Genomic DNA, 26,089 nt, shown 5'->3' with positions numbered 1-26,089 from the left:
CGAGAAGAGGCAAAACTTTGACCCCTCCACACCTCCAGCCGGTGCAGAGAATCTCCACTTCACCTTAAACGGAGAAACAAGGAGGGCCCCCAGGCCACCAGTCGCCCACGCCCAGATGGCTTGGGAAGATGTGGACAAGGTGAGCTTCATGGTACCATGGTACTCCCACAGACAAGCCTGGGCCAGAGCAGCATACCCCCCTGGACAGACCAACCTCCACCCAGGGAAAAAAAAAGAAACTGACTAATAAGCAATAAGAACAATAAAGACACACAGGAAAGAGGGTGGGGTGCACTGAGTGCCAAAGACTGGGGGAAGGGAATCCTTCCCGGGACTGTAAATAAACAAGCCGGGTGGGCGAGAGAGGCTCTGGCGGGAGCAGGGGTGTATGCCCAGCAACCAGGAGAGGGAAAGCTTGTGACAGTGGCGGAGGGAGGAAAACTCCACAGGAGAGGAGGGAAGACCCACTTCCCACATGAACTGTAAATAAACATGCAGGCCTGAGAAAGCAGGTGTAGTGTCACCTTCCCCAGTGTGCTTGGAAAGGGGAAAGCTTGTAGCAGAGTCTTGCGCACAGGAGAACTCTGAGTAAACAAAGCCTGCAGGGCCAGGTGAGTGCTAAGGTCACCCCAGAGATCTGCATAAATAACACCTCCAGCAACAGCAGGCTGACAGCAGGGGGCAGGCAAGCCATAGCCACAGATACCATTCTCAGAACTGTCTTCAGACTCCTTTTTTTTTTTCTCTTTTTCTCCCTACCTTTGATGAGAGAACAACCGAATTACACCTGCATGCTGAAAAACTTACTGAAACTGTATTGCATTTGAACTTGGGACACTTGGTGGGGTTTTTGTGTGTGTGTGTGTGTGTAGATTTGTTCTACTTTATGCGTCCCCTTTGATGAGACAACTACAGAACAACATCTGAAGCACCACCTCCAGGATTGGAGACTGAGATGGACACCCAAATTATTAAGACTGAAACTTCATTGCATTTGAACTTGGAGGGTTTTTTTTAAATTTTCTATTTTTCATTTTATTTTATTTTATTTTTATATATATTTCTTTCATTTACTCATTTTTTATTTTTATTTTTATTCTTATCTTTTTTTTTTTTTGTTTTTTATTTTCAATCCTCTCTTTGTCTCTCTAATGCCTGTTCAGCTTACTGTCGATTAGTACACTAATGCTCCTGGTTTATACCATTGAAACTTTCTTGTCTGATTCCTTGTTCTGTTTTCTCCTTCTTGTCTGTTTATTTGTTTTTCCCTTTTCTTTAACTTCTTGCCTTCCATCTCCACTCACCCTTCCATTCTAAATATCACCATTGTTATTATTACAAGCTAGAAAATACTTAATTGCACACAGTACAGGGACAATAACAACACCAAAGAGAATGATGGGAAGACAGAAAAAACACGGAAACCAGCTTCCCGACAGCAAAAAATTAGTACAGGAACCAGAGGGGAATGAAGAAAACAGATAGATACTCAGATCCAGACTCCAAAAAAATGAAGATAAACTATGCCAAAGGACCCAATGAAGCCCACAAGAAAAATTTAAAAGAAGAGATACTACAGGTACTCAATGAGAATTTTATAGAGATGATACTGGATAGGGTCAACCGAAATGTACAGGAGACACTCAAGAAATTCCAGGACAAAAAAAATAGAGAATTTGAAAAAGCAAAAGAAGAAATAAAGGAAACCATAGAAGCTCCAAAGTGAAACACAGAACACAATGAATAAACAGATAAATGAACTCAGGACAAAAATAGACAACATTAAAGAGGAAACCACCGAGGATATGGAGAGCCTCAGAAAAAAGAATGAAACAGAACTGCAAAACAAAATGGAAGGCCAATCCAGCAGAATAGAACAAACAGAAGACAGAATCTCAGAACTTGAAGATAAAATGGTAATTAAAGGAAAAACCAAAGAACTATTAATTAAACAACTCAAGACCTGCAAAAAGAAAATGCAAGAACTCACCGACTCCATCAAAAGACTAAACTTGAGAATCATGGGCATCGAAGAAGGAGAAGAAGTGCAAGTGAAGGGAATGCACAATATATTCAACAAAATAATAACAGAAAATTTCCCAAATCTAGAGAAAGATATTCCCATACAGATGCAAGAGGCCTCCAGAACACCAAACAGACCAGATCAAAATAGAACTACCCCACGACATATCATCATTAAAACAACAAGTTCAGAAACTAGGGAAAGAATATTGAAGGCTGGAAGAGAGAAAAAAAAAGTAACACACAAAGGTAAACCCATCAAAATCACAGCATACTTCTCAACAGAAACATTAAAAGCAAGAAGAGCGTGGGGTGAGATCTTCCGGGCACTGAATGAAAATAACTTCAACCCCTGGATACTCTACCCAGCAAAACTATCATTCAAAATACATGGAGCAATAAAAGTCTTCCATGATAAGCAGAAACTAAAACAATATGTGACCACAAAGCCACCACTACAAAAGATTCTGCAAGGGATTCTGCACACAGAAAGTGAAACCCAACTTAACCATGAAAAGACAGGCAGCACCAAACCACAGGAAAAGAAAAAGCAAGACAGTAGAGAGTAACCTCAACTTAGGTACACACAATCAAACCTTCAAACAACTAAGACAACTAAATGAGAGGAATCACCACATACCTATCAGTACTAACACTTAATGTTAACGTACTTAACTCACCCATCAAAAGGTACTGCTTGACTAAATGGATAAAAAGGGAAGATCCAAGAGTTTGTTGCTTACAGGGGACCCATCTCACCAGCAGAAATAAGCATAGGCTTAGGATGAAAGGCTGGAAGAAGATTTACCAAGCCAATGGCCCCCGAAAACAGGCAGGAGTAACAATACTTATCTCTGATAAAATAGACTTCAAACCTACATTGATCAAATGGGATAAAGAAGGACATTCCATTACTAATAAAAGGGGAAATAGGCCAAAAGGAAATAATAATCATCAACCTGTATGCACCCAATGTCAATGCACCCAATTTCATCAAACATACCCTGAAAGACCTAAAAGCATACATTAACGCCAACACAGTGGTTGTGGAAGACTTTAACACCCCACTATCATCAATAGATAGGTCATCCAAACAAAAAATCAATAAAGAAATCCTAGATCTAAAATATACAATAGATCAAACGGACCTAGTTGATGTCTACAGAACATTTCATCCAACCTCTACACAATATACATTCTTCTCAGCAGCCCATGGAACCTTCTCCAAAATAGATGATATCCTAGGGCACAAAGCAAGTCTCAGCAAATATAAGAAAATAGAAATTATACCGTGCATACTATCTGATCACAATGCAGTAAAAGTAGAACTCAACAACAAAAGTAAAGACAAAAAACATGCAAACAGCTGGAAACTAAATAACTCATTACTTAATGAACAATGGATCATCGATGAAATAAAAGAGGAAATTAAAAAGTTCCTGAAAGTCAATGAAAATGAAAACACAACCTACTGGAATCTATGGGACACAGTGAAGACATTTCTGAAAGGAAAGTTTATAGCCATAAGTGCATATATTAAAAAGACTGAAAGATCCCAAATCAATGACCTAATGATACATCTCAAACTCCTAGAAAAACAAGAACAAGCAATTCCAAAACAAATAGAAGGAGAGAAATAATAAAAATAAGAGCTGAAATCAATGAAATAGAAACCAAAAAAACCATACAAAGAATCAATGAAACAAAAAGTTGTTTCTTTGAAAAAATAAAGAAGATCGATAGACCCCTGGCAAACCTGACTAAAATGAGGAGAGAAAAAACCCAAATTAGTAGAATCAGGAATGCAAAAGGAGAGATAACAACAAACACCATGGAAGTCCAGGAAATCTTTAGACAAGGATGCCCACTATCTCTACTCCTATTCAACATAGTACTGGAATTCCTAGCCAGAGCAATTAGGCAAGAAGAAGGAACAAAAAGAATAGAAATAGATAAAGAAACTGTCAAAATATTCCTATTTGCAGATGACATGATCCTATACCTTAAAGACCCAAAAAACTCAACTCAGAAGCTCCTAGACATCATCAATAGCTACAGCAAGATAGCAGGATATAAAATCAACATAGAAAAATCATTAGCATTTGTATACACTAACAATGTGCAAACTGAAAAAGAATGTATGAAAACAATTCCATTTACAATAGCCTCAAAAAAAATCAAATACCTAGGTGTAAACCTAACAAAAGATGTGAATGACCTCTACAAGGAAAACTATAAACTTCTGAAGAAAGAGATTGAGGAAGACTATAGAAAGTGGAGAGACCGCCCATGTTCATGGATTGGTAGACTCAACATAGTAAAAATGTCTATACTCCCAAAAGTAATCTACATGTTTAATGCAATTCCCATCAAAATTCGAATGACATTTGGTAAAGAGATTGAAAAATCTTCGTGAAATTTATATGGAAACACAAGAGGCCACGAATAGCCAAGGCAATACTCAGTCAAAAGAACAATCCTGGAAGTATCACGATACCTGACTTCAAACTATATTACAAAGCAATAACGATAAAAACAGCATGGTACTGGCACAAAAACAGACATGAAGACCAGTGGAAAAGAATGGAGGACCCAGATATGTAGCCACACAACTATAACCAACTTGTCTTTGACAAAGGAGCTAAAAATATATAATGGAAAAATAGCAGCCTCTTCAACAAAAACTGCTGGGAAAACTGGTTAGCAGTCTGCAAAAAACTGAAACTAGATCCATTTTTATCACCCTATATCAATATTAACTCAAATGGATCAAGGATCTTAATATCAGACCCCAAACTCTAAAGTTGATACAGGAAAGAGTAGGAAATACTCTGGAGTTAGTAGGTATAGGCAAGAACTTTCTCAACGAAACCCCAGCAGCACAGCAACTAAGAGATAGCATAGATAAATGGGACCTCATAAAACTAAAAAGCTTCTGTTCATCAAAAGAAATGGTCTCTAAACTGAAGAGAACACCCACAGAGTGGGAGAAAATATTTGCCAACTATACATCAGACAAAGGACTGATAACCAGAATATATAGGGAACTTAAAAAACTAAATTCTCCCAAAACTAATGAACCAATAAAGAAATGGGCAAGTGAACTAAACAGAACTTTCTCAAAAGCCAAAAAACACATGAAAACATGCTCACCATCTCTAGCAATAAAGGAAATGCAAATTAAAACCATGCTAAGATTCCACCTCATCCCTGTTAGAATAGCCATCATTAGCAACACCACCAACAACAGGTGTTGGTGAGGATGTGGGGAAAAAGGAACCCTCTTACACTGTTGGTGGGAATGTAAACTAGTACAACCACTCTGGAAAAAAATTTGGAGGCTACTTAAAACACTACACATTGATTTACCATTTGATCCAGCAATACCACTCTTGGGGATATACCCAAAAGACTGTGACACAGGTTACTCCAGAGGCACCTGCACACCCATATTTATTGCGGCACTATTCACAATAGCCAAGTTATGGAAACAGCCAAGATGCCCCAGCACTGACGGATGGATTAAGAAAATGTGGTATTTTCCTTAAAGACCCAAACAACTCTACTCAGAAGCTTCTAGACATCATCAATAGCTATAGCAAGGTAGCAGGATATAAAATCAACATAGAAAAATCATTAGCATTTCTATACACTAACAATGAGCAAACAGAAAAAGAATGTATGAAAAGAATTCCATTTACAATAGCCTCAAACAAAATCAAATACCTAGGTGTAAACCTAACAAAAGATGTGAAAGACCTCTACAGGAAAACTATATACTTCTGAAGAAAGAGATTGAGGAAGACTATAGAAAGTGGAGAGATCTCCCATGCTCATGGATTGGTAGAATCAACATAGTAAAAATGTCAGTACTCCCAAAAGTAATCTACATGTTTAATGCAATTCCCATCAAAATTCCAATGACATTCATTAAAGAGATTGAAAAATCTACTGTGAAATTTATATGGAAACACAAGAGGCCACGAATAGCCAAGGCAATACTCAGTCAAAAGAACAATGCAGGAGGTATCACAATACCTGACTTCAAACTATATTACAAAGCAATAACATTAAAAATAGCATGGTACTGGCACAAAAACAGACATGAAGACCAGTGGAACAGAATAGAGGATCCAGATATGAAGCCACACAACTATAAGCAACTTATCTTTGACAAAGGAGCTAAAAATATACGATGGAGAAATAGCAGCCTCTTCAACAAAAACTGCTGGGAAAACTGGTTAGCAGTCTGCAAAAAACTGAAACTAGATCCATGTATATCACCCTATACCAAGATTAACTCAAAATGGATCAAGGATCTTAATATCAGACCCCCAACTCTTAAGGTGATACAAGAAAGAGTAGGAAATACTCTGGAGTTAGTAGGTATAGGAAAGAACTTTCTCTATGAAACCCCAGCAGCACAGCAACTAAGAGATAGCATAGATAAATGGGACCTCATAAAACTAAAAAGCTTCTGTTCATCAAAAGAAATGGTCTCTAAACTGAAGAGAACACCCACAGAGTGGGAGAAAATATTTGCCAACTATACATCAGACAAAGGACTGATAACCAGAATATACAGGGAACTTTAAAAACTAAATTCTTCCAAAACTAATGAACCAATAAAGAAATGGGCACGTGAACTAAACAGAACTTTCTCAAAAGAAGAAATTCAAATGGCCAGAAAACACATGAAAAAATGCTCACCATCTCTAGCAATAAAGGAAATGCAAATTAAAACCACGCTAAGATTCCACCTCACCCCTGTTAGAATAGCCATCATCAGCAACACCACCAACAACAGGTGTTGGCGAGGATGTGGGGAAAAAGGAACCCTCTTGCACTGTTGGTGGGAATGTAGACTAGTACAACCACTCTGGAAAAAAATGTGGAGGCTACTTAAAAAGCTGGACATCGATCTACCATTTGATCCAGCAATACCACTCTTGGGGATATACCCAAAAGACTGTTACTCCAGAGGCACCTGCACATCCATGTTTATTGCGGCACTATTCACAATAGCCAAGTTATGGAAACAGCCAAGATGCCCCAGCACTGAAGAATGGATTAAGAAAATGTGGTATCTATACACAATGGAATTTTATGCAGCCATGAAGAAGAACGAAATGTTATCATTCAGTGGTAAATGGATGGAATTGGAGAACATCATTCTGAGTGAGGTTAGCCTGGCCCAAAAAACCAAAAATCGTATGTTCTCCCTCATATGTGGACATTAGATGAAGGGCAAACACAAGGGGATTGGACTATGAGCACATGATAAAAGCGAGAGCACACAAGGGAGGGGTGAGGATAGGTAAGGCACCTAAAAAACTAGCTAGCATTTGTTGCCCTTAGTGCAGAGAAACTAAAGCAGATACCTTAAAGCAACTGAGGCCAATAGGAAAAGGGGAACAGGTACTAGAGAAAAGGTTGATCAAAAAGAATTAACCTAGAAGGTAACACCCACGCACAGGAAATCAATGTGAGTCAATGCCCTGTATAGCTATCCTTATCTCAACCAGCAAAAACCCTTGTTCCTTCCTATTATTGCTTATACTCTCTCTACAACAAAATTAGAAATAAGGGCAAAATAGTTTCTGCTGGGTATTGAGGGGGGGGGAGAGTGAGGGGGTGGAGTGGGTGGTAAGGGAGGGGGTGGGGGAAGGGGGGAGAAATGAACCAAGCCTTGTATGCACATATGAATAATAAAAGAAAAATGAAAAAAAATACAATAAAAAAAAAAAGAAAATGTGGTATTTATACACAATGGAATTTTATGCAGCCATGAAGAAGAACGAAATGTTATCATTCGCTGGTAAATGGATGGAATTGGAGAACATCATTCTGAGTGAGGTTAGCCTGGCCCAAAAGACCAAAAATTAGCTAGCATTTGTTGCCCTTAACGCAGAGAAACTAAAGCAGATACCTTAAAAGCCACTGAGGCCAATAGGAAAAGGGGACCAGGAACTAGAGAAAAGGTTAGATCAAAAAGAATTAACCTAGAAGGCAACACACACGTACAGGAAATTAATGTGAGTCAACTCCCTGTGTAGCTATCCTTATCTCAACCAGGAACACTTGTTCCTTCCTATTATTGTCTATATTCTCTCTTCAACAAAATTAGAGATAAGGGCAAAATAGTTCATGCTGGGTATTGAGGGGGTTGGGGGGAGAGGGAGGTGGCGGAGTGGGTGGTAAGTGAGGGGGTGGGGGCAGGGGGTAGAAATGACCCAAGCCTTGTATGCACATATGAATAATAAAACAATAAACAAAAAAATTTGTGGTCATGTTTTTATAAACTATCATAGCTATTGTTTTTTTTTTTTTTTTTATTCTGGAAACTGGGTATTTAAATAGACTTCCTTATCTCTGAATAAAGAAAGAATAAAATAAATTCTGTGCAGATCTCCAAAGAAATTCATGACTGATAAATGCAATTTTGAGAATATAAGTTTTATACTTAATATCTTTAATCTCGAAAAACATCCTTTTAAAATATTTTCCCAGGAGGTCAATGTGTATTGTACAGAGGTATTAGTGTATATTACAAGCATTTCAGTAACATTTTCTTTTTAAATGAGAATGGATCTCTCTGCCATTTACACTATATGTGTTTGGCATGACTCAAGTTTTCCATTCTACATTTCAGGCAGCTTTCTATTTGGAAGTCATTCCGACAAATGATTCTGACTTGGGCATTTAATAGTGATAATTACAAGATAAAATTCGTGATATAAATGAAGTAAATAACTGTCCAAACTGGATTTTATTTACTTAAAATATCAGTCGTGTTTTTGAGAATGATTCTATAGAAGATATGAGAACTATCACGCTATTTACAGAGGCTCTTCAAATTAGGAAGCACATTAAATCAATAGTGAACAACTGCATTAGAAAAATCCTAAAGAAATCAAGGTGAAATACCAAGAGCACTGGTTAGGGATGCCAAACAGCTGTGTGACAGTATTGGCTCTTCCAGTGATTGTGTAGCCTTTGACAACTACTTCATTTTCCTCCATCCCCACTTAATTATATCCAGTCAGATGTTGTCAAAAAATCATTGATTGCATACAAGGTAATTCATGTGCAAATATTTGTGGAGTTTCTCTTGTCATTTAATTATGTATTTTATATAAAAACATTTTTTCTGTCTCTGCTCAGGCATGGTGGTGTATAACTGAAATTCCAGATACTCAAGAGGAAAAGAAGAAGAATAGTTGTAAATTTGAGGCCAGCCTGGACAAAGTTATGTAGACTTTATTACAAACACAAACAAGCAAAATTTGTCTTTCCAAGAGTATGATTATGTTGGAAAATAATATTTTTATGTGCTAGAGAACCTAAGACAGGGAGAGAATAAAAGTGCTAGACTCAAAATCCTTTAACAAATACACCAAATCAATTTAGCAAATGTATGAAAATGTGTCCTGACAATTAAATTTAAAATCTAGCTATACATTTTATTATTTAACAATTAAGTTTAAACAAAAGATTTGTTATTCTGTTTTTTCTATGCTTAAAATGCCCCTCACATTAAGACTACAATATGTGTAATTTTACTTAGAGAATATACATCTTTGATTTTTACACATTCTAAGAACAAAAATGTGCAGTCTCATAAAATATATAGAAGAAACTCTAAGCATATACTGAAGCATAGATTCTTGTAAATATACACTAGGAGTTCTGCAAATGTGTATTGATTGAGACTCAATTTTATTCTTTAAAAATAATTAAGTTTTGAAACTCATCATCCTTCCTATATGTAGATTATTTTCCACACAATTTGTTTTTCTATTCAGAACCAATTTAAAATGACAGGCACGCTTCGAAATTAAAAAGAAAAAAAGAAGATAATATGTAAAATATGCTTCAAGGAACTGATAAAGCAACACAAAAGAGAGTTAGGCACTTTTATTTTAAGGCATTCAATTAACCCAACCTAACCTAAACAGATAATAATTTACACAATCTTACAAAGAATTGAAAAACCAAAAGCTGTCTGTGATAGTTTTACCTAGACTTGATTATGGTGTCGCAATTTAAGAAATAATTTAGTTGGGCAAGGATGAATAAAGTACACATGCTGAAATGTATTTTTAAGCATTTTAAGAGGAAATTAAGCAAAGTTACTTAAAATGTAGAAATTCTAGCCAAGGGGCTAGAATGATTCCATGTGGAAAACAAAAATGATTTGGGGTGACTGAAGAGTTAGGATGAATTAGTATTAGTGTTTGAGGGGGATCAGTTTTCCATTAATGAAATAACATCATTCAAAAAGAATTTGAAGATTATGTTAGATACTGCATTGTTCCTAAATTTGAAATTAAGATTTCAATAAATATCATTCATTTATTTATTCCTTTAAATAATGTTTCCGATTACTTATTATATGTTAATACTATAGTAGCCACTGATGACTCAGTCAGTAAAGAAACACAAGTAATGTGCTTTCAAGGAGTTTACACATAGAGAGGTAAGTGAGGAAATAAAGTGTAACCTACTTGTACAAAAGTTGATGAAATATCCAGACAACTGAAATGAAGCACTGATCTCAGATGTGATGATTCAAGACAGCTTCTGGAATAAGTCATATTAATTATCTTCGTAGTCAAGATTGAGTAGGAGCTTACTATACAAAAACTGGGAACAACAGAAGAAAGACAGATGACTCCCATGTAGGGTCCTATGTGGTTAGAGTACATAATGACATCTATCATTGTGAGATCAACAAACAATTTGAGAAGTAAGAAATTGTACCTATTTTTCTTGACAAAACAACGTATTCTTACTTGGAATACACTAAGAAAATGATCTACTTGTAAACAGATGCTTTTCAATAATGTCATTGATTTATTCCTTCATTCTTTCTAAAAAATCATTAAGTAATTTCTGTGGACCACCACTTTTCTTTGCATTTGAAGATACTTCAATGAACAAATTATATTAAAATGTCTGCGTAATGGAATTTACATCAGGGACAGAAAAAAATATTCAAAGTACTTAAACTGTATGGTATTAGAGAATAGCATGATCTATGGGAAAAATAACCAGCAGGACAGAAAAGGTTAGGGTAGAAGAGATTGTGTATATGCACATGTGTGTATACATAGGATGGTCAGGAAACATTTTTGAAAATAGATTGAAGCAAAATGTATCCATGATGTTAAAGTAGAGAGAAATATGGATATTTTAGGGAATATGGTTCTAAGCAGAAATCAAGTGGACAGTTTAAACAACAGCAAAAGAAAACTATACCTGACAAAGCAAGTGAGTGAAGAGCTATTGGGAAGTAATGTCAACCAAAGAAGAATAAAATTTCAGATCCTCTAGGACTATGTCTTTGACTCTGAGTGAGATGCAAAGTCCTTGGGGGGTTTCAAGTAGTTAAGAAACATGGCATATCTTAGAGGAAACCTGTGGGTGCAATGGTGAAAATAAAGTATAGTGGTTCACGGGAGAAAATACAGATATTAACTAGGACTATTGCATCAATCTAATTATGAAACAATGATGGTTTGACCAAGATGCTGAAAATTGATGGGACAATAAGTCGTCGAATTTCACATATATGTAGGTGTAGAGCAGTTAGGATTTACTGATGGTTGGATGTGGGATGTGAAGAAAAAAAAGCTTCAAAAATGACTATGGGGTCATAGAACTCTCAAAAATTAACTAACAGTATCTTCTTCTAAGCATAAACTCCTTGTACAGATTTATTCTTTGCTTTAGGTTTTTATAGATCATCATCACTTCTGTTATGAAAGTCAGATATTTAGAAAAATTAAGGCATACATTTAATAGTTCTAGATAAGTTACTCCAGTATACACGATCCAATACTCTTCACACATGAATGTAACAAATCTTTTCCAACAATTTAGAAAGCTATCAATCTTTGATGGTTTTGTAATCACCACAATTACAAAAGTGGTCATTTAAAATAAATAGTAAAGAGATAGTAAGAAAACAGAATAATACTTGGCTTAGTAATTTATTTCTCAATGAACCACCTGCATAAAAAACACAGTACAAAGAGATGAATTTTAGCAAGTAGAGTGCTAAAGAGCATGAGGTCCTCAGTTCAACCCCTACTACCACAAAAAAAGATGAATTTTTTTCTGCTCACTAAGTAGAGTAAACAAGGGAAATAATGTGATATTCTAGCCAGTCAGAACAACATATATGAAGGTTGGAAAGCAAACAACAGTTTGAACATACAGACATTAAACCAGAGTTATTACAGTGATTGTGAGAAGAGATCAATCAGAAATTCTAACAGTGGTAGATTTATTGGGAAAAAAAATACTTCCAAATCTCAGTTCCCCCAAAGCTCTAGGTCATTTGTCATGTGACTTTGCAGCTCCTTTGATTAAGAATGTGAGAACCTTGATTTCCCATTCCTTGAGTATGAATTGGTCTTTCACTTGCTTCAGTCATTGGAAAGCAATAGATATGATAAATTGCTATTTCTCTTGGAAAACTTATTTTAACAATGCTTAAGTACAGGCCAGACTGCTGCAGGTTGAAAGACCATAAAGAGAAAAGCACAGTTATTTCAATTAAGTCATCCTAAATCAAACTAATCTGTTATGTGTGATAGTCAGTGTAGTATACAGAAGAACAGCCCTCCAAAGATGTTCATATCCTGATTCACAGAACCTGTATATATGTAACATTACATGGCAACAAAGAGTTAAGGTAAATTTGAATAAAATTTGCCGGTCAGCAGATATGGAAAGTATCTTTAATTATATAGATGGAGCCAAGGAATCACAAGTGTACATAAAAGTGAAGAGGAAGGCAGAAGAAATCAGTGTGAGCCAATAAAACCCTTTGAAGGTGGTAAAGGAGGCCATCAACCAATAAATGCAGACATCCTCTAAAAGCTTGAAAGGCAAGGGAATTAATTTTTCTGTAGTTCCTTCAAAAGGGTACATTGGTCAATTTTTTGATTTTGGCACTGTTAGACTTCCGTTGAATTTATAACTTACAGAATTTAATGTATAAATTTGTTTAAGCATCTAAGTCTTTAATAAGTATTGCAGTCACAGGAAACAAATATCAAACATACACACAATATACTTACTTACCCTGCAGCTGACTGTATAAAGTTGAGTAAGCAAGTTGCAGTAAGATGTAACACCAAACAGATATGTGGACTTATGAGTAAAAGGGAGTGGTTACAATTTTAGATCGCTGAATTTTTCAGTGGTTTGTGATATAGCATATAGTCATAAATGGTTTTGGAATACAATACTGTATATTTTTAAGTAAGAAAAGATCCTAGGATAGAGTTTGGTATATATAATATACAAATTGATAGGGTAAAGTTGTTTACAACAGAAACTGCAAAATGAAGCCAAAGAATCAAGGAGGTTTGGACATTCGTGGAAATAACGGATTTTACTTATAAAGATATGTGAAATACTAACCAACAGTCTTTCATAGAACATTTATGGCCAACAAATCCTGCTGCATTCTAATCCTCAAATTCCAGTATCTTCCCTTGAATGTGTACCAACTACAGAATTTTGAGACAGTTGACTTTACATCTGGATTCATGAGATTCCATGCAGTAGGCAGTCTGCAGGAACTAACTAGCTGGCTTGCTTCTAGTCTTTCATTACAGTGAGGCATTTGGTACTATGCATTGTCTTACCCTGACCCTGGAGAGCAAAGCCTTGCACTTGTAGTTGACAAATAGAAGATTTCTTTCCTTCTGGATGATGTGTGTTGTGCATAAATTAAGTTTGGAATAGCTACAATCATTTGGCTACTGTAAGAGGATTCCAGTTGGAGGTAAAGTAGACTAAGATCAATCTGTGCCAATTTCAGAGGAATGAAATCAAATCTTTATCATAACTTTTCCTAAAATTGGTGCTTTTTAATGAAAAAAAAATCCCTGTATTGTTTCAGTTCATTATAGGTAAATTTATCTTGCAGCTTCTTGGCTGCTGCCCAGTCAGAAAACTATGAATTTAAATCTCTGACCTGTTAACTGTGCACAAAATAGGAATATGATCTACATATCTTAAATAATTGGTACAAAGAATGAAAGATAATGGATGATGCTGTTTATTGTTTGCATTTCAGAAAATGTTGCTTAGGAAAAAGTGACTCTGTTACAAGGATATTCAAAACCAAAGCTATATTTGTATTAGAAGAAATCTGGATTCATTAATTTCTTAGAGCAAAAGGTCAGAGTTGGATGCCAGTGGGGAGTTTAAGAGTTGTCTAATGGCTCCTTGAAAGAGGACCAGATTCAGAGGTAAATGGCAGATTCTGCCTCTACTTCTAATTTTATCAAAAAGAATTTTAGATATTTTGTTAAGAAATTTAATTAAGATATCTCTATAAAGTTTAGAACTTGGCACATAATGCTAGTTTTAATTTTTTGCTATCATCATCATCATTATTGTCAGCATCTTTAAAACAGGCTTAAACAATATACATAATCAAGAAATTTAAGATAAGTCTTGATTAAATATGAACAAGCAATATTCATTTAGTAAAGAAAAAAGAAATAAGAAAATCAAGGGCAAGTAGATTATTGCTAACCTAGAGTCTAGTTTCACACTTGATGTTATTTTCTAACAAACTAAGCTATTTCATTTTAAGGTAGCCATGTTTGGACTATATAAAAGGAAAGATAATTTTGAGCTCAAGCATTCATCTCATGTCAAAGTAACTGAAGAAGGCTGTGAATAATTTTCTAAAAGCCTAAATATCAACTTTTTTCTGCTGACTTGTAGTAACAAAACACATGGACAATTTTTCTTTTGATTTAAAGGCAGCAGAGTGACATACAGTGTTGGATTTTTTTCTTTAAGAGACAAAGAAATGGTAGGGCTAGAAACTAGAGCAAAACATAATCTAAAAGATATATTTATGTCCCTATTAAATATGTGATTCAGAGTTTAGAGGAATGAACAATTAAAGTTTCCTATCCTAGTCTTTCCCTCACCCTGAAAAAAATAGATATTAATCCCTAGAACAACTGAAAATGTAGTTTATCTCTAACAAGTATCAATGTCAACATCATGTTGGGAAATGTTATTTCTTCTATTTTTAATCCTTTTATTTTCATAAGCATTGGTGTCTAAAATGTGTGAAAACAAAAATTAACAAACCACTCTCATCATGCCTATCACTACCAATAATCATTTAAAAATATTATCTATTTAGTTTTTTAAAACAAAGATTTTTTTCTGAAATATAGGTGTTTTCATTTATACATATAGTATATTAATAATGAAGTATCCACATATAATGAAATGCAGTTTTTAAAATTTGAACACTATTGATGACAGAAAAAATAACCAAAAGATTAATGATTCACAGGATAATGAAAATATATTCATCTTCAAATGTCTTCTGCTGCCTCATTAGAGCAATATAAAGATAATTGAAAAAATACAGAAAGGAGGACATCCAATGTACTTTAAATATGCAAAAATAGCCAAAGTAGACAAACACCACTGTTGGAACAATACTATATTTGTATTTAGTTCAAACAAGTCCAGAGAAAAACATTGCTTAAGTTATACTTTAAGCATCAGTTGCCAGTATAGGTTATAAGCTTGATTCTTCCAGGCTTGAAGATTCAATAAATTATCCTTTCTTTTCTTACTAAAGAAGGAAAAAATTTTAAATGTAAGATAAAAAAGCTGTCATTCAAAGACTTGTCTTTTCATGAAAAACATGAACATTAGATAGCAAAAAAAAAAGGTCCATCTATAGAATATTTTGATTATGGTGAAGAAATCATTTGACAGAATGAGTATATAATATAACCATTAAGTTAAAATAAAAACATACACATTTAATATTCAATGTACAGTTTAAAATAATGCTTGCTATATTTAGATTGGGGAAATGTCAACTGAACTTGGGATAAAAGTGAAATAAAGTACTTAAAATAATTATAAACTAGGTGAGGGACTTGTGTGGTGCAGAGATAGAAAAGTTCAATGTCTGAAAATGGAACCATGGAACTCAGCCCTGAACACTTGAGACAATAGCAAAGGACGAAAAGAAAGAATGGAGGGAGGGGAGAGAGAAGAATAACTAGGAGGGGATGGGAGGCTTAGATGGAAAATGAAAGAGAAAGGCAGAGAGAAAGAGGACAGACAAATTTCAATTACTTAAAAAAACATATTTCTCCCAAGTATTACATAAAACTTGTTTTAAAGATTGCCTATAGGGTGGATGGCTTGGCCCAAGCAGTACAGTGCCTGTTTAGCAAGTATAAATCCCAGTATTATTAAAAATTGTCTATAGAGAATTTCATGGAAACTTAAATAAATATGCAAAAAATCGCCAAATTCATTTGAATACATTATCTTTTGAATGTTAATTTATCTATTTATAAGACCGAAGAAATGAACCTGTTCTCTGAAACAAAGAACTCAAAAGAAGTTTCCTTTCTGCTGCTAGGACAAAAGTGTCTGTCATAAGATAAACCAAGTAGACTGATCTAAGCAAGAACTTGATTTAAATTCTCAATAGGCAACATAAGGAATTAGGTTCTTCATAAAAGTCTCAAGTTTTGCTTACATTGCTAAAGATAGAAATAAAAGAAATAAACTTTAAGATGCTGTTTGTGACAATACTGATTGTTTTTTGGCAGGATGCAGTGGCTCAGGCATCCAAGAGGTGAATATTGGGAAAATCAGAATTTAAGGCCAACCTGAGAAAACAGTTAATGAAACCCTCATCTCAACAAATAAACCAGAGTGGTGGTACATATCTGCAACTGAAGGTATACAGAGGTGTCAGTGAGAGAATCATAGGCTGATACTGACCCAAACAAACAGTATGAGACTCTATATGAAAAATAACCTAAAGCAAAAAGAACTGAAGGTGTGGCCCAAGTGGTAAAGTGTTTATGTTTGTCTACCAGTCACTAGGCCCTGAGTTCAAACCTCAGTTTTCCTCCCCCCAAAAAAATCCTGATGATTTTTCTGTCATTTCAAGTTTGAAATCAGGAACTAGAAATGCCAGTTGTTGCAAAGACAATTACAATAAAATCAAGTTCCTCTCAACTATTGCTTGACAGATGTGTGGCAACATTTTAGTGTCATCAGGTCAGATATGTGGTAGTGTTTGGGACATTGCTCCTAGAAACCTATACTCTATTCTTTGGATCTGTTCTTCTCAAATAGTCAATGAACCACATTATATCCACTATTAATGCCCTTTTCTGCTTCAATTATCTAAAATAGATTACGTTTGCAGTGAAGAAAAAAAAAAACTTAACACCACAAATCCCAAAGTGGAAAGTTGCAGATGATAGTCCTTGTAGGGAGTGGGAAAATAGTGCCAGTAACCCAAATGGCTGTATTTCATTGTAGCCAGGACCTTTTTAGCACTAGATATGACAATGGACAACTTCTGCTTTATGGGGGCAGATGTCTCACTACTTGTACTTACCTCAAATAAAGTACTTCTTAAAGATAGTATTTTTGGTGATTAAATTCCACCTGTTTTAGTATAATAAAGACAGGAGAGCTATAAGAAATATTGGAAGGGTTGACTCTGTGTCATTTGTGGTAGTTATCAAATAGTAAAAAGCAATCCTCTTACTGCCCAAATTTACTATTCCATCTAATCTCAAGATCCCAACATACTTTCAGGAGTCAATAATCTAGTCAATCCTGGGAGTAGGAAACTTTTAGAATGTGAAAATCATAAGATTCTGTAACTTCAACGTAAAGACATGAGGGGAAAAGCATGAATATAAAGTCTTGTGCTCCTGACATAAAAGGAAGAAAGAAATTTTATCAAGCAGGTACAAATGTGTGATTGGGGAACATGCTGTACTCCTGGTAGCTGGGCACAAGCGCTAAATGCTTCTTCAATCACTGCACTAAAATATGGAATGGAAAGTGATGTAAGTCAAGTTCAAATACCTTGAGTTCCTTCTTTTATTGTAAAAGAATTCAATGTCCCACTGATATAATAATGTTAAAGTAGAATTTTGTTAAAGACCTATAAATCATCTGCTGACCACATCTTTAGAAAGGACCCAGAAGACACGTTCTTTATCACAGCAAAAAGACAAATGACAAGCGTAATACAACTTTAAATTTTTTCTATAGTTGTAGTTGAAAAGTCAGAATTCAAAATTGCAGTGAAGTGACTTCTTAGTAACTTTGAGTGTCAGAAGCCAAATAGTAGCACTTTATCACTGGAAGGAAAAGTGAGAATGAATTTCATAACAGGCAATAGGATTTGAATGGTAAATATATAGAAAACTGGCATACACAGACTGAAATTATTGGCCATGTATCTGTACCATTAATAAAATCACAGTCTGAGAAACAGAACTCTATAGTTAGTGATCAAATTAGTCATGATTTGCCAATAAGTTCCATACTTGAATTAATTTACTCCATAGGCCCTTAACTGGAGAGAAAAGCAGTTAGTTACTCTTGAGGAAGGGCTCTTAAATAGAGTCATATATTAATACTCTCTATCTTCCACCTAGCTGTTCTTAAAGGCATCTTTGACTATTTCTAAATACCCTGAAGAGAGAAGGCATAGAGGTAAAGCCAACACCTTCCAGATATCATTGAACACTGTGTTCAAGCTAACACTGATCCCTGTGGATTCTTATCATCACCAAGAAACACTAGCCTAAGTAGACTGTGAGGATCAGGAATTTTGACTTCAGTCCATACTGTAGCTGGCACAGTGATAATTCCATTTCATTTCAAAAATTATTTTTCCAAATTTCTAGTGTGTATGTAGCAGATTTACTCTGTAGCAGACAGAAATCTTAGTCTTAGCAGCATATAAAGGAAAAGCTATAAATCTGCAGTAATGACCAAACTAAAGATCACACACAAGAAAACGTTTAAATTGCCTATTTAGTCTGCATGGAAGACAAATTTAAGTTGGCAAACAAAATAGGTTTAACATGGAAGAGATGACAAGTATAACCAGTCTAGTTTCTGTACTGAAGACAACCATCAAAAACCCTGGCATTTAGGATTATAGAAAAGGCCTAACAAATAATAATGATTGTCCTTATAAAGATCTCAATAAACAGAGACCATCAGAAAGTGTTCCCCTTTAGAGAGCAATTTTGTACTTTCAACATCATGTTTCAGTGTTCTGTTACATTTTTAATTCTATAACCTAATTTACTCTTCCAAAACTCAAACCACTGAGCATCCTATGAAATACCATGCTGGTCAACTTCAAGAACAATATAAAATGGAAGCAATGTCTGAACTGGGATCACAATGTGCCCCAGATTCATTGGGAGGAGACAAAAATAAAAGCAAACAGATAATAGCTAGAAATAATACTATTTCTGACAGTCTTCCTCAAAACTAAGAGGTAAATTCACTTCCCATTGCCAGCTCTGTCAACATAGCTCTTTAGAGGTAACAGTCCAAAAGCCTAAATTTAAAACAATTAAAATTTGATCTCTTTCAGCAAGTAATTAGAATTATGGAGGTTTGCATGATAATTATTAGTAATTTTAATTTTGTGGTTAGAGAAAGCTTAGTTTTCATTGGTATATATATTAAAAGAGCCTTATACTTTAGTTTAAAAGAACATTAAATGAAAACTTTAAAAATCTATTTGTAGTGGAAATTATGTACTCATTGTTAGGTCCCTGGCATTCTTGGGGCAGGCAGAGAGTCCTGAGGCTAACACCAAAACCAGACCCCCCTGATTTATGACCTCTTGCAAAACTCTCCTGATTGTTTTCTTGCTTGCAAAGCTGCAGGAACTTGCTGCTTCTCAACTAGCTATGCATGTTGACCTCTTCTATCTGGTGATCACAGGTAAATGGAGGCCAGGGGCCCAGCTGTTCTCTGGGAGGAGCACTCTCCCTCTCCTGAGGTGTGGCCCTTCCTATAAAATCCACTACCATTTGAGCCAAGCTGTTGCACTCTGAACCTGAAAGAGTCAGTCCAGCAGTCTGACTCCCAATAAATATTTCTTTTTCTACATGTGGCATGGTCTTTGTTCAGCAGTTCCTTACATCTGGTGCCAAAACCCAGAAGAGGTTAACAGGATGCTCCGGCCCAGGGCTGGTCCCTTGGCTGTCATGTCCTGCCCTCTCCTGGACTCAGACTGCTCAATTGACCCCACGTGCCTATGGACTGTGGACCTTGGACCTTACTACCTTGCTGGCTCCCCCATCCACCATTATCCTCTCTTCCACTGCCATCCACCTGACCTACTCTTCTCCTCAGACTCGGTAAGGTAAGCGTCACCCTTCTCTGGGCTGCCTGATCTCTCTCAGTCTCTGAAGTTGTAGCTCCAGGGATGCCTACTATGCCCATTGGGGCACCCCTCTGCTTAGCAAGGGGATAACTGGCTAATCAGTTGGGCATGCTCTACAGATGGTGACCCAGGCTGGGGACGCCCACACTTGGAATCCATTCAGGTGACACTTCTCCTTCCCTCTCACTCTTTCTCTCTCCCTTTCTCTTTTTCTCTCTCTTGCTCTCCTTCTCTGTCTTCCTTTCCTCTGCCTAGGGCAAGAGCTCCACAGTCCCTTCACTTACTATGACCAAACAGCAACTGGATAATTCTGCTCTCCTTGTCTGAGTCACATAAGGGAGGCTAGCTCTTGACCTAGATCTATATTCGCCTGACAAGTAAACTCACCAAGGCACATACCTCGATTTCTCTCAGTCTCTCTCAACCCCATTTGGCCTCAGTATTCTAATGGCCTGAAAATGGTACTTTTGATTTTCACACACTTATATATGTTGACAATGGCAAGTGGTCCAAAATTTCAAGCTTTTCTCTTTGTTCTCGACCCTCCTTGCTCCAAACTTGTAATGCCATTGAAATCCTCCTTGCCAGTGAAAAACCCCCCTCAAAATTCAAAACTCTTCCTAACACCTCTCCTGAAGATTCTTCCCTTACTTGTGACCTCAAGGACTGCCTGCCCACCTCCCAGCTCCTCTTCCAATCAGTCCACTACACCAATTTCTTCTCCCACTCCATCTTCCCAAGGTGCAAATCCCCCTTCTTCAACCCCTGCTGGCTTTCCTAAACATCTACCACCATATTCCCCTTCCACAGTAGTCACTATTGACCCTGAGCCATCGGCCCCTCTGGAACCAACACTGCCAACATTACCCTCAGTCTCTGTTACATCTTCACCCTTTTCCTCCCCATCTGCATCCCATACCTGCTCCCATACCTCCTCCCAAACATACCCAGCCCATCTATTTACTTCGGGAGATAGCAGGAGCTGACGGCAGTATCAGAGTCCATGTGCCCTTTTCCATGACTGATCTCTCTCAAATTGAAAGGAGACTTGGCTCCTTCTCTAATGCTATTCTTTCCTCCTCTTTAACTTCAGATGAAAAGGAAAGAGTTTGATTCACAGCCAAAGCACAAGCTGATGACATCCACTGCACTGATCTCACTCTCCCCGTGGGATCTACAGCTGTGCCATGTGAGAGCCCACATTGGGACTATCAAGATCCCTCCATACTGTCTGCCTGGAATTATATGCTCACCTGCCTCCTTGAGGGAATACAGACTGCTTCCCACAGGGCAGTCAATTTTGACAAACTTAGAGAAATTATCCAACGCCCAACTGAAAACCCTGCTGACTTCTTAGGGCACCTTACTGAAGCCTTAATCTGCTATATTAAACTAGACCCATCTTCCAAGGATGGAATAATTATTCTCAACTTTCACTTTCTTTTCCCATCCTCCCCTGATATTAAAAAAAAAAACTTTAAACAGGCAGAGGATGACCCTCAACCCCCCCCAAGGAGATCTTGTGTGAAAATGGCATTAAAGGTATTTAATAACCAAGATGAGCCCGAGACCAGTGAAAGGCCCAGCTCTCAACAGCTGCCCTGAGGTCACCTCTTCGAACTTCGAGACAGGCAGGACAACAGTACAAGCCTCCAGGGGCCTGCTTCAAATGCAAGCAGATGAGACACTGAGCAAAAGGCTGCCCCTCACCTTGCCTGCCTCTAGGACCCTGTCAACAATGTGGTCAAAATGGACACTGGAGGATGGACTGCCCCTCTTTGCCTCTACAAGGTAGGTCAGCCTCTCACTCCCCTTCCCATCAGACTGAAGGCCTATCAGACCTCTTGGGCCTGGCAGCAGAAGACTGACATGGCCTTGGGACCTCAGCCCCCTTCAAGATCACCTCAGAGGAGCCCAGGGTAACTGTCCAAGTAGCAGATAGGCCTCAATCACTTACTCGGTACTACCTGACTTCTCAGGTAAGCTTTATCCTTCACAGATCTCCATGGTGGGGGTGGACAGTCTCCTCCACCAGCCAAAAGTTACTGGCCCACTCTCATGCCATATGCTGAGTTTTCCCTTTGCACATTCCTTCCTTATCCTGCCCTCCTGCCCCACCTGTGCCCAGGTCTCTCCTCAGGGTGGTCTCAAACCACTTCCAACCTTCTTGGTCCACCAGCTTGAGGGCTCTATACCTGGAGAAGACTGGCAGGTTGATTTTACACACATACTCTGCTTAACTCCACCTTCTATCCAACTAAGGGATGACAATCTTCTATCTTCCTTACATTTGATATATTGAAGTCCTGCTCTGTCTGTTGTGACCCTTGGCAGCCATTTTCTTCCTACTCCTTATCACCCCTTGCCTTTTTAGATGCCTCCAGGATTGCCTAGGGGAGCTCAGCAGACAGACTTTCCATCAGATGCTACTATAACCTTCTCTGGCCTACCAACAATTGGCCTTGTCTGCAAATGAAGCCTAAGAGAAACCATCTGCCTCTGCTCCTGGGAACCTCACAAATTTCCAAATTCCGGCCCAATCTCCCCCACCTTTTTTATGATGCCCCTACTCAGCAGGAAGAAGATAGATGGATCGGTGTCCATAATACCAACAAATACCAGGGAATGTTAGGTCCCTGGCATTCTTGGGGCAGGCAGAGAGTCCCAAAGCTAACACCAAAATCAGACCCCCCTGATTTACGACCCCTTGCAAAACTCCCCTGATTGCTTCCCTGCTTGCAAAGCTGCAGGAACTTCCCACTTCTCAACTAGCTATGCATGTCAACCAGTTCTATCTGGTGATTACAGTTAAATGGAGGCCAGCGGCCCAGCTGTTCTCTGGGAGGAACACCCTCCCTCCCCTGTGGTGTGGCCCCTCCTATAAAGCCCCCTACCCATTCCAGGTGAGCTGCTGCACTATGAACCTGAGAGAGTCAGCCCCGTAGTCTGGCCCCCAATAAATCTTTCTTTTTCTACACATGGAGTGGTTTTTGTTTGGCAGTTCCTTACACTCATGTATGAAAATGGCAAAATTAGGCATATTGAAACTATTCCAGCAATAGGGGAAGGGAAGAATAAAGGAGAATGATGGAGGGGGTGAATTCAAATATGATGTTCTAAGAACTTTTGTAAATGTCACAATGTACCCCTCAAGACAAAAATAATATAATAATAAAAGCCATGAAAAATTCAAAATCTATTTATAGAAAAAATATAAATGTACAGTATTTTCTGAGCAGATAGTGAAAATTTCAAAATAAGTGAGATCAATAGAATTTTTCATTTTTATACTGTATAGATATCTATCATCTCTCTATCTACATACATATCTATATACATATCTAAAGATATATATTTTAGATTCTTTAAAGGAATAAAGCAGAACCACACAAGTGTTGCAATATAAGTAGATCTATATACATTTCTGACAAAGAAAATTTGCTAATTTTTTACAAGAATACACATAAGAAAGATTGTGAATTAAACTCAGCAGAAAACCTGCAGACATTCTGTAACATTTTTCCCTTTTCTAAGTTTAAGAAGTTAATAAATACACAGTGTGCATATCCATTATTTTATCTCCTTTGCAATTTGACCATTTGTTAAGAATCCATTATGCAATCAATATACTCAAATTTTATTTTCCTATCATGTCTCCTTCCCCACAGCTATCATTACTTCCTTGTTTCTATGCTTTTCTTGAGCAAAAAAGTATTCAAAAAAATTTTAGAATTTTTCCTGTCAATCCCAATACTATAACTACATTTTATAAGAACCACAATTTCCAATAAATACTATTACCCAGCTTTTCCTTAAATCTTCATAGTTTGACCTAACTATCAAATTACTTCTAAAAATGTATCATTCAAAATTAGCTTATCCCAAGAGTAAGATGCTGGACTCCATAATGATATAATGTTTGGGAAAATGTTTTAAATATTGTTTAAATATACACATATTACTCAATACCTTTTTTATAGACTACCAGTCAGGGTTAGCTAATAATTTTCAATTCCTAGATTAATGCAAAATAATAATTTTGAATAAGTAACAATTTTTTGTTTTTTTCTTAATCTGGACAGTTCATTTTTACTGTCACACACAGAAAAATCATGTCAGTCACAAAATGTCAGAACATCTGTTCAGGCCAACTGCAAAATGGAAAAGACTACTCAAGAAAGAACACACTTTTTGGAAAATAATCCTGAGAAGAACCTAAAACTAAAATTAAAAATATGCTAAAGGAGTTTTGATCAAAAAGAACATGTAATACACATAACTTCATTTAATTTAATGCTTAAAAATGAAGACATTAAAACCACAACCTACTTTCTATAACACAGGTACTTGAAAGTCTTCAGCCATGGTTGCATTAAGACTGTACAAGTTACTTGAAGTTAACTTTTTTTTGTGGAGAAAAACATATTTTGATTTTTTGGGTAGGCTTGAAAGGCTTTTACAGTGGTACCATGACAATTTGGAAAAAAAGCAACAATCAAAAGTCAACATAAAGTCTGCTCTGATTACAAATGTTTGTTCTGCAGGATAGCTCTGCCATGACTAGCTGACTGAAAATTAATCTCTCTTGGTATTTTACATATTTGAGGTCCAAATAACATGCTCTTGAGTATGAAGAGACTAGGAAGTTAAAGACAACTACAGCATATAATTATTTATTGAGAACACCGCTAAAACAATCAGTCATTTCCTATCTTTAGCTCATCAAAGGAGCATCTAAGATGTTAAGGATCCTCAGGCTACTGAATTTTCTTCCAAAGGAGCACAACTCTTAGTGATTGGTCAATGTTTCCAATATAAAAATGAAACACTCACAGCAGAACCAAATAAGGTTGAAAGATGTTGCTTAAAAAGCCTGAAATCATAAGTTTAAAGCCAATATTTTTCCTAAATAGGAAGGCAATTCACATTTATTCACTACTTGTGATGTTCAGAGTGTCTGATATCATGAGTTAATATTAACTGCAGCTTTTTCCTTCAATGAATACTGAAGGAAAATCCTGTCTAGTTCGTTAGCACTTCAAGTTAGGAAGTAAATGAAGAAATACATAAAAGATTCTTTGAAGAAAATGGCCTACAAATATATGCACTATTTTCTCTTGTTGGATAAAACGCTGAGGATATGCAATGTGGATAAGAACAGTGTTCAAAATACTCTTACTTCACTTCTCAGGTACTTTACATCATTTGATCTACTCTTGAATGTTTCCCTTGATTTTATCAATCACACACAACTAGGAACTCAATTGCAAGCATTTTCTTACTCTCATGAGATAATTTCATGATTTACCTGATATACCCAACAATTTGAATTCATTATTTAAGCTGAGACTAGATAATCAACAGCATTCTTTCCTCAAGGTCAGTATGCCACAGCCTAGCAATATTACGTGAATTAAGCCCAGTGCTATGAAGTAATATTATATGAGCAAGTTCAGACATATCTTATTTCACTCTGAATATTGGTGGCAAGGATGTGCTCACCGACCAAAGCCCACCTGAGGTACTGTTGTGGTTACCAGCTCACTATAGCCTTGGACTGAGAGTTTTGGTTACATAATATAGAAAAGTTACAATGTGTTTGCTTTTAATGCCCTTATTGTCTGCTCCCAGAAATCTATTGTTGAACAAAAGTGAGTTACAAATTGCTCTTAGAACTGGAAAGATTCTTGTCATCTAGTGGGTTGAATTATTAAATTAGTCATGGTTTACCTTTGGTTTTTAATTTACCAGAAAAGAAATCTTTCATGTGGATTTGCTTAAAAGCAAATACTTGAAGGGAAAATATGAAATAGGACT

General features: G+C 36.6%; 1 protein-coding gene across 14 annotated transcripts in view; it reads right to left on the bottom strand.

Moving 5' to 3' along the window:
* Nucleotides 1-26,089, bottom strand: part of Epha5 (EPH receptor A5) — a 356,875-nt gene that overhangs the window by 142,388 nt on the left and 188,398 nt on the right. The gene's annotated exons all lie outside the window — the stretch shown is intronic.

Source organism: Castor canadensis, chromosome 9 (genome assembly GCF_047511655.1).
Source record: "Castor canadensis chromosome 9, mCasCan1.hap1v2, whole genome shotgun sequence".
Classification (NCBI taxonomy): Eukaryota; Metazoa; Chordata; class Mammalia; order Rodentia; family Castoridae; genus Castor; species Castor canadensis.
This window is presented reverse-complemented; position numbering and strand designations above follow the sequence as displayed.